Source organism: Centruroides sculpturatus, unplaced genomic scaffold (genome assembly GCF_000671375.1).
Source record: "Centruroides sculpturatus isolate CEXI.00-Female unplaced genomic scaffold, Cexi_2.0 scaffold915, whole genome shotgun sequence".
Classification (NCBI taxonomy): Eukaryota; Metazoa; Arthropoda; class Arachnida; order Scorpiones; family Buthidae; genus Centruroides; species Centruroides sculpturatus.
In genome coordinates, this window is record NW_019385197.1 from 194324 (window position 1) to 207386 (window position 13063).

General features: G+C 30.5%; 1 protein-coding gene across 1 annotated transcript in view; it reads right to left on the bottom strand.

Annotated features, from left to right (window-relative positions):
• LOC111636028 overlaps window positions 1-9430 on the bottom strand; it is a 45674-nt gene extending 36244 nt beyond the window's left edge. The window contains exon 1 of the mRNA XM_023381180.1: window positions 9224-9430. The gene's annotated coding sequence lies outside the window, so the exon portion shown is untranslated. The remainder of the gene's footprint in view (window positions 1-9223) is intronic.
• Window positions 9431-13063: the final 3633 nt, after the last annotated feature.

Here is a 13063-nt window from a genome sequence, read left to right on the forward strand (position 1 = left end):
AACTCATTATCACATAAAATAGTATAATTAATACAAATCAAACTGGATGCCCTGAAGTATTTTGAAACAGAAATGTGCCATTGACAGAAAAGTGAAGAAAAATCTACAAATAAATGCTGCTAAGTTTGCTGCTGAGATTTTTGTAGAATTTGAAACACAAGTATATGCAGAAAGTGTGGGAAAAATTTTAAGGAAAAGAGGCTATGAAGGTTATATGGCTAAGAAAAAAAACCATTCATCAGCAGAAATAAAATCAAGAAAAAAGGTTAAAGTTTGCAAAAGAGTTTTATACAAAACCAATAACATTTTGAAATTCAGTCTTGCGATTGGACAAATCCAAATTCAAAGTTTTTGGTTCAGTTGATCGCCTAAAAGTATGGAGACAATTCAGTGCTGGTTTGGGATAGTATGTCTGCAAATGGAATTTGTTGATGGAATAATAAATCAACATGTGTATAAACAATTTTGAATGAAAATGTTCAGAAATCAGTAAGACAATTAAAGTTAGGGCAAGGGTTTGTTTTCTAATATAACAATGATACAAAGCACACTTTGAAATCAGTTTCATGATAAATTTATAAAAATGTTTCCTTGGTGTCAATAACCTGACTCAACCTGACTGAGCAAATATGGAATCATACTGAATGAACAATTATAATAGAAACATGAGATTGGGGAAGTAAAACCCCACTCACAAATTCAGGATAAAAATATTTTATTTTGTTTAAAGATCATCAGGATCAGGATCTTTTTAACATCAAGATTCCTGACACCAGTTAGGAAAGAAATGAAAAACAGCATCCTAATTTATGATATTTTGAAAATAATACCAATGAATCCAGGAGGATTTGAAATCTTTCATGGATAAGACAATAGAAATAAACTGGAAACATTTTAATCATATATAAACACATTTATTTAAATTCAATAATATAAGTACAGTAGAACCTCGATTATCTGGACCTCTATCATCTGGATTTTCGATTATCCAGATTGTTCAAAATAAACAAAATTTTACGAATTTGCTGATTTGCACTTGGCGAATTACGACACCGTTTATGTATGTAATGGAATGCATAACATTTTTTGTTTCAACAACGTCTCACCCGGCACAGTGGTCGTAAACTCTTAAATATATTTTGCGTCGTAATAAAAATATAACTTGACATACGTATTTATAAATAAATTATATTCAAATTACATAATTTCTATGACCAAAGGCAGCATAAGGCACGGGTGACGTGGGCCACCGCCTATGCCTCGCGGTCCGAAGGGCCTCGCGCCTCGAAGGTTTACGCATTGTACTTAAAAGCCGCAAACGCAACAAAAAAATTTTACTTGTCATAAAACGATAAATAGTTTGTCAAAGTTTTATTCATAAAAATGCAGTTTCAACTGCTTTTTATTTTATAAAATCCGTCTTCTTGCACCACCAGAGGGCCTTTTAAACAATAGGTAGTCTGTTAGCGTTGGTTAGTAGTAGTCCAAATTCAATACGAACGTTTGTTTCTTGAAAATTTGATCACGATTTAAATACAGTATTTACTTTTAATATTACCGATATGTCATCAAAAAGAAAACGTGTTGTATTATGATTAAAAGACAAATTAAAGTATTTGTTTCGATTATCTGGATTTTTCCTTATCCAGACTACCTTCATCCCCAATTAGTCCGGATAATCGAGGTTCTACTGTACTTTAAAAAAAATGATAAATATAAAAACAACACAAATGTTAACAATCTCTAAAATATCAAGGGTCTTATCAAATAAATCTATTATAAGAATATTTTTCTTAGCTATTTTGTTGACATATCAAATTTATCTAAAATCAAAGAGAGAGACTTTAAAGGTTTGAGAAAATGTAAAATCTCATTTCTTTTCTTCTGAGTTATTGACTGGGCTGGCTGTATTTTCCTGTATTTGGTAGAAAAACTTCTTTTTATTTGGACACCAACTTTCTTGGAAGTTCTGTTTCCAAATCCAGGTCTCTGGGTATTGGAGTTGATCCTATTTTATATAGGATATTTATCTGACCAATCATTTACGGCTATTCAAGTCATCTGAGGAGAGAAGCAACAAGGAACTTCCTTGAGGAGTTGATATCAAAATCAGCATAGCTCCTGAAAAACTTCCTCCAAAATTGAAAGAAAGTTCATTTGTGACTAATATAAATGTATAAAATTTTAGGTTTATTAATAGAAAACTTTAAAATTCTCTATTCAGGCCTAAAATTTTGGCTCCTAGGTTCTCACAAAAACAAACAAAACTGTTCTGAAAAACAATCATCAGAATTTGGAATGTAATAGACAAAACTATTCATACCAAGTGTACCCAACAGAGAGAGACTACCAATCTTATTATATCACCTGAGGTTCACTGAGAGAAAATTTTTATTTAACAAATGTTTTCAAACTATTACCAAAGACCGTCAGGTTTTGAACTAAATTTAAGAAATCATTCCAAAAACTGAACATTGTTACAAATTTTTACATCTAAACAATTACAAAAAGTTGGTTGAATTAATGCCTAGTTATTCAGCTGTAATAAAGGCAAAAGGAGATCCAACTTGTTTTTTAATACAGTGGGTGATCGGTTAATGAACATAATCCATTCCAAGACTTTGTTCGCTATCCGAATTGTTCGTTAACTGATTATCAATTTACCATAGGTTTCTATGGGAATTTGATTAATTCGTTTTGGAGACTCCCAAAAACTAAAAAATATATACTTTCTTACTATGTTTATTCACATGTAATAATAAAAATACATATATACACAGTCTTGCATTTTTATTTGTCATGTTTTTTTTGTTTGTGGGGGTTAAAGAATCTGTCCAATGTCGATTGCTTTTCTGTCTTCTTCACGATTTTTCAGAAGTAATTAATCGCATTGTAATTGTAGAGATCCCTAGACCTATTAATCTCACCCTGGTTTGGATGCCATTTTAAAACATCCTCCCACTTCTTCAAAAGATCTTTTATAGCAGATATCAGCATAAATTTGCTTTTTCAGAAGAAAATGTAAAAGAATTGTTTCTATCAGAAATATAAAAGGCTGGAATTACAAGGGAGAGTTTCAAAGTTTGGGAGAATACTATCTGATCAGTATATACTGGGTTGAACGTCGATGTCGACATCTCTCGCGCTCCGAAAAGTTTCAAATTGTTGCCTGAAGACAAAGGAAGACCGATCAGTATTTGTTATTTTACGTCGCTTCTTCTTCTGTTTGTTCAGTGAAGTGTTCATTGTCCAATCTTAAAAATCTTTCGCGAAAGTGTTCGTTATCTGATTTGTTCGTTAACTGATCACTCACTGTATATAAAATTTTTTTTCCCCATTATTTCCTCTGTCTAATATAATTTTAATTTAAACTGAAAAGTTTCAATCACAAAAGATAAAACTTTTTATTTTTAAATATTTTTATTTTAATTAATATGTGAATTCTCATCTATTGGATTGGTAGAGAGAGATCTCATTTGACCAAATTATCTAATTTACCATCATTGAACTTGGAACTTGGATCATAGGGAAACAGTTGTCTATACAGCTATTTCTTTGAAGGATCTTAGTATTAGGATTGCAAATTAAATCCATTCAATCACTGAGCAGCAGCTTATCTTCAGAGTTTGAAAACTAGCTTGAACAATATACTCATATTAATGACGACTTTGTGGAAGTTTAAGAACAAACATGGATTGCTTAAAAAAAGTTTAACAAAGGTTTTATTGTCAGTTTTAAATTTAAGATTTATAAATTTTACAAACTAAAAGAACCATTACAATCTTGTATATATAGTATTTATTTTTAAAAATGTTCAATGAAAATAATATATGCAAACTGATTTAAATTCACTTATTCTAAATAAGTAAACATTAACCAAACATTAAAAATAATCTGAATATACCTGAATTGAACAGAATAAAATTGAATAGAGATTATTTAAAGTTCAAGTAACAGAAAACATTACATGAACATTGAAAATGTATTAAGCTTAATAAGAATATTTGCTTATTAGTCATATCATACAAATATTATTCATAACACTAATAAAAAAGCTGAGAAACTAATAACTAATATATTCTTGCCTCAAACTGCACTTATTAATTCATAAAAATAAAAGCAAAATAAATGATTAATGCTGTTTTAAAATGCTGGTTGAATAACTCTTACAAATAACAATTAATCTAAATGTATTTTAGATTGTCTCTCTAATTAATTTGCAGCTCAATAATTTTCTTTAAGATCAAATCATGTAACTAACATACCTTCAGTTTCTCTCAGGTTGATAGACAATAATAGTTTTTATTTTAAACATATTTCAATTATGCATTTTTCTTAGCTTTTATTTCTGTAATTGTAAAACAAATATTTATTACTATAATTTATGTAATTAGGCAATAATGTTGAAGATCCATAATCAAGCAGAAAACATATCCCTCTCTACAGAGAATTGTCTTATCCACTAAAGATTAGAAACATGCATAAACATTCAATTTTCCAGACAACTTTCTGTTATGATAAATATTTAATAAACACACTGTATATTTAAAATATGATGAAATTAATTTATTATTTATAATTACATAACAAAAATGCTTGATTAAAACAAAACAGTTATTAAATTAGTCTTATTAAATTGATACTTCTAAAAATTATAATAAAATTTAAAAAATGATTTTTAATTGTTTACATCAACTATACAACATTGCAAGTAATAAGGATACCATTACATAGACAGGTAGAAGATATAAAATGACACAATAAACTATATTTTATATTGAAGTAAATAAATGTTGAAATTGTAATTTTTTTTTTAATATTGTTATTATAGTAACAACAATACAGTGGGTGATCGGTTAATGAACATAATCCGTTCCAAGACTTTGTTCGCTATCCAAATTGTTTGTTAACCGATTATCAATTTACCATAGATTTCTATGGGAATTTGATTAATTTGTCCTGGAGACCCCCAAAAATAAAAAATATATACTTTCTTACTACGTTTATTCACATGTAATAATAAAAATACATATATACATGGTCTTGCATTTTTATTAGTCGTGTTTTTTCCGTTTGTGGGGGTTAAAGAATCTGTCCAATGTCAATTGCTTTTCTGTCTTCTTCATGATTTTTCAGAAGTAATTAATCGCATTGTAATTGTAGAGATCTATAGGCCTATTAACCTCAACCTGGTTTGGATGCCATTTTAAGACCGTTGTTCTGACATCCTCCCACTTCTTCAAAATATCTTAGCAGATATCGGCATGAATCCGCATTTTCAGAAGAAAACGTAAAATAATTGTTTCTGTCAGAAATATAAAAGGCTGGAATTACAAGGGAAGTTTTAAAGTTTGGGGGAATACTATCCAATCAGTATATACTGGGCAGAACGTCGATATCGACGTCTCCCGCGCTCTGAAAAGTTTCGAATTGTTGACTGAAGACAATCGAAGACCAATCGGTATTCGTTGTTTACGTCACTTCTTCTTGTGTTTGTTCAGTGAAGTGTTCGTTATCCGATCATGTGTTCGTTGTCCGATCATAAAAATCTTTCGCAAGAGTGTTGTTATCCGATTTGTTCGTTAACCGATCACCCACTGTATTAAAAAAACTACAATTTCAACATTTGTTTACTTCAATATACAATATAGTTTATTGTGTCATCTTGTCTTCTACCTATCTATGTAATTATATAAATAAATATTCTAAATATATGCAAAAAATTGCTGGGACTGATTCTTTGAATAATTTCAACTTTCTTAAGTGCATATGAACATACATTCAAAATGGAATGGTTTTAGTTACAAGATATTCAATATGTGGCCCCATTGAAAATGCTGATGAATTACAGAATCATATTGTTGTATCCTGTAAAATAATTTGACACACCCCTTGTATTTGTGAATGTAAGCACCAATCTGTGTGGTGGAGGATAGAATCCTGTATTACAGTTGGCACTTTCAACAGTTATTACAACTATGCTGTTTTGAACATACGTTCATATGCAATTTTATTGTTTAAATCAGGGTTTCTCAACCTCTAACAAATCGTCGCCCCCTTCAATAAAACCGTTATGGAGTATCGCCTCCTTCACTACAAAATTCTGATGCCAAGGGACAAGGCTAACGCCAAATTTGTACTGCATTGAATAGACCAGGGGTGGCCAACCTTTTCAGAAGGCGGGCCAAATTTCAGAAATAATATTTCCTGCCGGACCACGCACCTATTTTTTTTTTTAAATTTTAAATTAAAGTAAACAAGCAAGCGTGCTACAGCTTCAACCACATCGTCGCTTTCCAGTAGGTGAGATTGTGGTCAAACACTTGCCTGGTTTAATGTAAAAAAACACAAAAAATAGGTATATTTATTTTTTGAAGAAAATAAAACAACCGAGAATCAAACATATTTATTAGACAATTTAAAAATATTTAAAAGTGAGACATCTGACTGTTTTACAGAACTAAGTGCATCAAAATTGATCTCCACTGATCTTGTGATCAGTAATTCGATCTCACTTGTGATTTGATGTACTTCATGCGACTAAAAAGCTGTTCACACGCATAAGTGTTCCACATAGTGAAACCATCGACAGAGCATGTTTGTAAAATGACGGATATTTATCCTTGTCCAAATACGTTTCATAGAACTCTTCCAAACTAACTTGATGAAATTTCTCCAACGTTTCAGGGTTTACTTACTTATAGAATTGATATGGTAGACAGGCTATTTGGTTAAAGTAGTTTGAACTGTAATTATAAATATGTTAAATATGTATTTTAACGTCGATTGCAAAATCTCTCCAGATGCATTGGCGATAATAAAACGAAACTACAGAATAACACGGAACTTTGTCAAGCTGGACTGAAAGTATGAGCCCGATAGCATTGTGAGCTTTCCGAAAACGCCAAAGACCACAGAACATATATAGCTGAAGTCTCATATTAAATTTTATCAACACCTAGCGTCGGACAAAAAACTAAGTAACCTTGAGTGTCAAATAGCGGGATATTTGAAATACTCGTAGCTAAAAATCTATGAATTTTTCCAAAATAAGAGATATTTCAAATTTCTGTTAGCTATAATTTAAAAATACATAATAGGAATAACTCATGACGTAATGTTCTTTTGGTGATATGTACAATAAAGTTAACATTTACGTTCATTTGCCCTAGCTCCACGGGCCGCAACATGACTCCAGGCGGGCCGCATGCGGCCCGCGGGCCTCGTGTTGGACACCTCTGCTCTAGAATTTATTTTCCTTAAATTTACGATTTATGTACCGTTTGTCATAAAAATTTGTCTTTCCACTTCTTTCCCGAGACTACAAATACTCATGTACAAAGTAACCGGTTTCGATTTATTTCTACTTAAGAAGTAGTTAAATAATTAAGCAATTAGGGAATTGGGGACATAAACAAAACCCTGACGAAAGAGCCGAAATTTTACTTAAACAAAAGCNTCGTATGATGTGCAGAGGTAAGACTGCTAAAATCGAGACCAGATATGGAAAGCATGGGGCCAGTTAACTATATACTAACTTCCAGTTTTTGGACTGGAAGTTAGTATGTCTGTCTGTAGAGTGAATTTAAAAAGTAGAGTGAATTTTTTAAAAATTAAATGATGGTTAGAAATTGCAGTCTGGCATTGTGACAGCATCACAATAAATAATTGTTAGTTACACTTCACTTAAAACAGAATAAATACAATCTATTTATATATATATATATATACACACTGTATATATAACAACTTATTTTAGTGTTTTAAAAACAAATATCTATCAATTTCATAATAAAATATTATTCTTAAATTGTTTCTATGATTATAACAATGTTATGCAAAATTCATTATTTTTAAGAATATAAGACAATTTACTAGTATACTTTAAAATTTTAGTTATACTTTTACTAGTATATTAATTTACTTTTAGATTATTATACTTTAGTATAATAATTTAAAAGTAAATTAATATAATTTATTGCTACTTTTATAATCACATATCATTTTAAATTCAAATTACTCTACTTTCAAATTGCTTAACATTATAAAACTTTTGAAATAGATCAACTAAATATTATTAAAAGAAAAAAATTATTTTATACAATGAAATTCCTGTTCATTATAATTTTTAAAAATAAAAATCCTCTGAAATACAACAAGAAATTATTAATTTAGCCATCTAGGTTTTGCCGATTATGTAAGCAATGTAAATTGATAAATGACATTGCTTTATTAAAGTTATGATTTTCAAGAAATATTTGTAATATCTGTTTGTTACCTTAGTTAAGTTATGCTTTTCTTTTGAATTGCATAAGAAAAAATTAAATAATTGAATCAAAATAATTAATGATCTTTATGATGAACAGTTTAAATATTAAACTCAAAATATAAGTACAATTGAAACAATAAAACAACAAAATAATAAGAGGAAATACAAAACACCACAGATAACATACATGTTTTTGTTTTTAATAGTGAAAATTATAAAAAGCATTACTATGATCTCACCTATTGAAAAATAAATACTTCATATTAAAATCTAATCCTACTAAATAATGAAAAAAAAAAAAATTGGATTTTACAATAAATTTTTATAAATTAACAAAGTTCTCTCAGTCAATTAGCATGTGTGTGTTTCACTAAAATATTCATCTATTTCATCATGATTGAAGAAATTAAATTGAGGGTGTGGCTAGCAAACAACCTTTTAAATGCTCATTACACTACTATATATATATATAACTTTTATATTTATTTACTTTTTAAATCAATCAAATACTGCAGAAATTTGACTGAAAAATTAAAAAAATTCAATACTAACCTCTATATCAAAAACATGAGTAAACTTCAGCTACAATAAAGTTCAAATAGACTAAAAATGAGTTTAACTCTTGTAAACATAATAAGTAGCAATTGAATTAGAAACTGGTTAGTTTTATCTTTTACATTTAATAATATAATTTTTTCAAATTTGTTATTGTTAATTTCAAAGTACAATCATACTTTACAGTGTATTATTAACTTATCACAAGTTATATCAAATTAAGGAGATTAAATATTAGTTTAGTGATAACACAGAACAGAATTTGAGTGGTTTCAACATTAACGATGAGTAGAATCGGCTGTAGAATGAATAGAATTTACCAATTAGGAGTTTCAATTGAGAAAAGCAGTAAAAAACACGAAATCTCTATGAAAAAATGGATTATAAAGGAGCTCTTACCAGCACTTGCATCATTAGGCTTAGGATTGCGTAGACGGAATTTCATTTTAGTAGAATTAAATAAACGAAGCCGAAAGTTCTAACCAAGAGAATAAAATTATAATACTTGATTAACAAACATATTTAAGAAGAAAACAAAAAGAGCAACATTTTTGGAATTTTCGGATTTCCTTCTGCAAGTGATCAAGCCGCTACTCTAGCGCAACCTAACTATTAACAAACATTTATATCATTTAAAAATTAAGAGTAATTATAAATAAGAAATTATTAATAAATCTTTTTATATTAATAAATTTTGTTTGTTATTTAGTTTTAATTCGTATAAAATTTTTAAATTGGATCTATTAAATGAAATATAATTAAATCATGTATACTGACTTAATACATTACGTTGAATTAATATAGATTATCGGATGGCGGAATGACCAAAATTTTAAATCTTTATGTCCTGTGAGCACTGCGAGAGCCTTGTAATCGTATCCATCGTGGGTTTGGCCAGTCCCACATGGAACAACCGGATGATGAGAGATGAGGTCTGGCATATCCAAAGTAAACTTTCGATGAAAAATTACTATAATTGCTCTCTCGGATTTGGTCCTGGTTTACCCAGAACGCACAGGTCGCAAGACAATTCTAGCTGGACTACTTGACTAGCTGGATTACGTAGGATAGTAAAACCATATTTTTATGATAAAAATATTATTTATTACACTAATTTATATATCATATCAATTAAGAACTTATATATCGACGTTACAGAGTTTGATTCGAAGTCATCTTGTACTATGGTCGACTGGAGTGCCGTGACATTTGGTGATAGGGAAGCTGTTTCCATAAAAATTGTAAACAAATACTGGAAATGACAAAAATAAACAGTTTATTTATTTTAATTCTAAAATAGATAATTGACACAAAACAAAGATATAGAAACTTATTTTCATTATTTTTTTATAAACTAACTTTATTCGGCAATTGTTTTTCGCCAAGTCGTTAATTACTTTACCATAAAAATTGCTCGTCGTCGATTCCATCAAAGTATTTAAAAATCTTTTTCTATTGAAAGCAACGCTAGTGACGATAATCTTTTCTCCGACTGAGTGTTCTTTGTAAATATATCAATTTGCTTCGTGGCTGAAAAATTGCGCTCGACAGACACATTCGTAGACGGTACCGTAAAAATTAATGATATTAAATCATATACAGTAGAACCTCGATTATCCGGACTAATTGGGGATGAAGGTAGTCCGGATAAGGAAAAATCCGGATAATCGAAACAGATACTTTAATTTGTCTTTTAATGATAATACAACACGTTTTCTTTTCGATGACATATCGGTAATATTAAAAGTAAATACTGNAATAAAATAATAAAAACTTGTTCGGTGAAATAAAATGTGTGGTGGATGTACCGGTCCATATCTAGTACAAAATATTCTTCAATTGTACGAATACACTTTTAAAAACAATTATAATTAAATATAGCTTTGTAAAGATACGTACAGTACGTAAAAATAACATTGAATATTCTTTACTTTTTAAATCTTAAAGCAATTCATTTAGTCAAATAGCTCCCAATGAGTGGCTAATGGATGGAATCATTAGAAACGTTATACGATATTTTGGTGTGTAGTATCCACCAGCTAAACCGCGTGATGTTGGTGCTCTGTAAAGCGCATGCGCGAATGCGTATAATCTGGCTGCTTTACACCATTAAAATATTTTCGCCGTGGAAGCTGTCCGGTATTCGATAATACAGCGCTTTCATTGGAAATATGCATATACGAATTTATATTCGAATATACAATAGCAATCTTATCATTTTTTTCACATGTAGTATAGAAATTTGTAATAAGATACATAATGCGGTTGTAATAAAATATTAATTTTAAGTAATTCAAAGTACGTTAAAATACGAAAATAGTCGCACAATATGTATTTGTGACCAGAGGGTCGGCACCTCTTTAGTGCCTCGTCAGGACTGGCACCGATGTGTTTTCTAGGATAGACACAGAAAACTTAACGGCCGCATATTCGGAATACGCGAGAGCGGTCACGTGCGCGGGCGATCGGATACAGGATGGAGGAGGATTGAGAGACGAATCAGAAGTGAATCACACGGATACAAGGTTAACAATTAAAATAACCGATTTAATTCAACAAAAAAAGAGAACACATAGTTCTATGCTATCAAATAACGGTCGAGAAAGAGAGTTTACAAGAAACCGCGAGTTGGTATAGCTACCTTTGATGCACTTAATTGTTCGGATTCCGGATCGCTGACTTTCGGTCGGTCGTTCGGTCGGTTGGAGCAGTTGGGAAGGCGTTAATTTTTATTTTTCTTTTATGGTGGTCAATCCAATGGAAAACTGAAATATATAACAATCCGGGAGTTCGAAGATGTCAAAAAACACAGAGTATGAAATCTTTGATACTTGGTTTTTTCAGGGCACTTGAGTGATACTCGCGTGAACACTCGACGACCTCTTGTCTTTGAGTCACTCTTTTTATACCTCTAAATCACATTATCCTTTTTCACCAATCGGGAATTTTTGATATTAGTTTCCAGTGACACATTCGATGAGTTCCCTGCGAAGGGAAAGGACTCCAGAGAGAGAGAGAGAGAGATGCGGTAATAAAAATGGGGAAAATTTTTCGAAAGACAAAAAATGAATTTTCTCTCGAAATTCGTCAGGTGCGCTCTCTCACATATTTATATTTTAGAAAATACAAGGGAACGGCGCTTCCACAGCTTCCATGAACGGCACGCCACTGCTGTGCTTACATTTGGCGCTTTTAATAATTTTAAAACGTCGCTTAATGGAGTTTTTATTCATGCCAGTGACCTACAGTTTGTAATGATAAGATTTGAATAAATTAAAAGATTATGTAGAATATTGGTGTTTATTCTAGAATTTTTCCAAGAATAACTTTCACGAAATTTTTTGAATTCTTTGTACCTAGTCTTTTGCACTTTTTAGAACAATAGTTGTTCTAAAATGTGTAAAAGACTAGGTACAAAAGACTAGGTAAAAAATTGAATCATTATTTATTATTTCAATAAGACAATTATTGTCCTATTGAAATAATAAATAACCGTTCAATTTTTCGATTCAATTTTTTATCTGTGTATTGAAACTTTGTGAAGAATCATTGGCATTTGATACCAACGACAGAGAGTCATATACAGTAACTCCGCTGTGTTCTTCACGTAAATTTCGTAGCCGGATGTTCATTTTTTTATAATATAACTGGAAACCCGTTATATTAGATTCTTGTTAACATCAGTTATCTCAGCAGTCAGGGTCGGCGCTACCTTACGAATAAATTAGGCATTTTATATAAATTTATGAAAATTTGTTTAAGGCGGCAAAATTTTGTAAATTTATACAAAATTTTCAGGCGTATTATTTTTTAAAATAAATATTTATTATATTACACGGTGCGAGTTGAATATTGACTGATGGAGCAAAGTATGGCACTTCTAATTGGTATGTCATTTCAAAACAAAATATTTTTATTTTATGAAGGGAATAAGGGGCGTCAAATGCATCTTGTCCCGGGCGGCATAAACTCTAGCACAGGCGCTATTAGCAGTAATAATCGAATTTTTAAAAATCTTACCGAACTACCGTCATTGATGTTTCCATCACCATGCTTTGGAGTATCCAGAAGGTCAATTTCATTTTTTAAATCTTTCGGTAATATATAGGCTATATTTTTTCTTGTTGACACTAACTCTTTCTCTTTAGTCATGCGCGCTTGTTGTTTATTTATATGCATTCGATACACTACGTGAAAAATACATGCCATAAATTTTACGTGACAATGAAGAGTCGATAG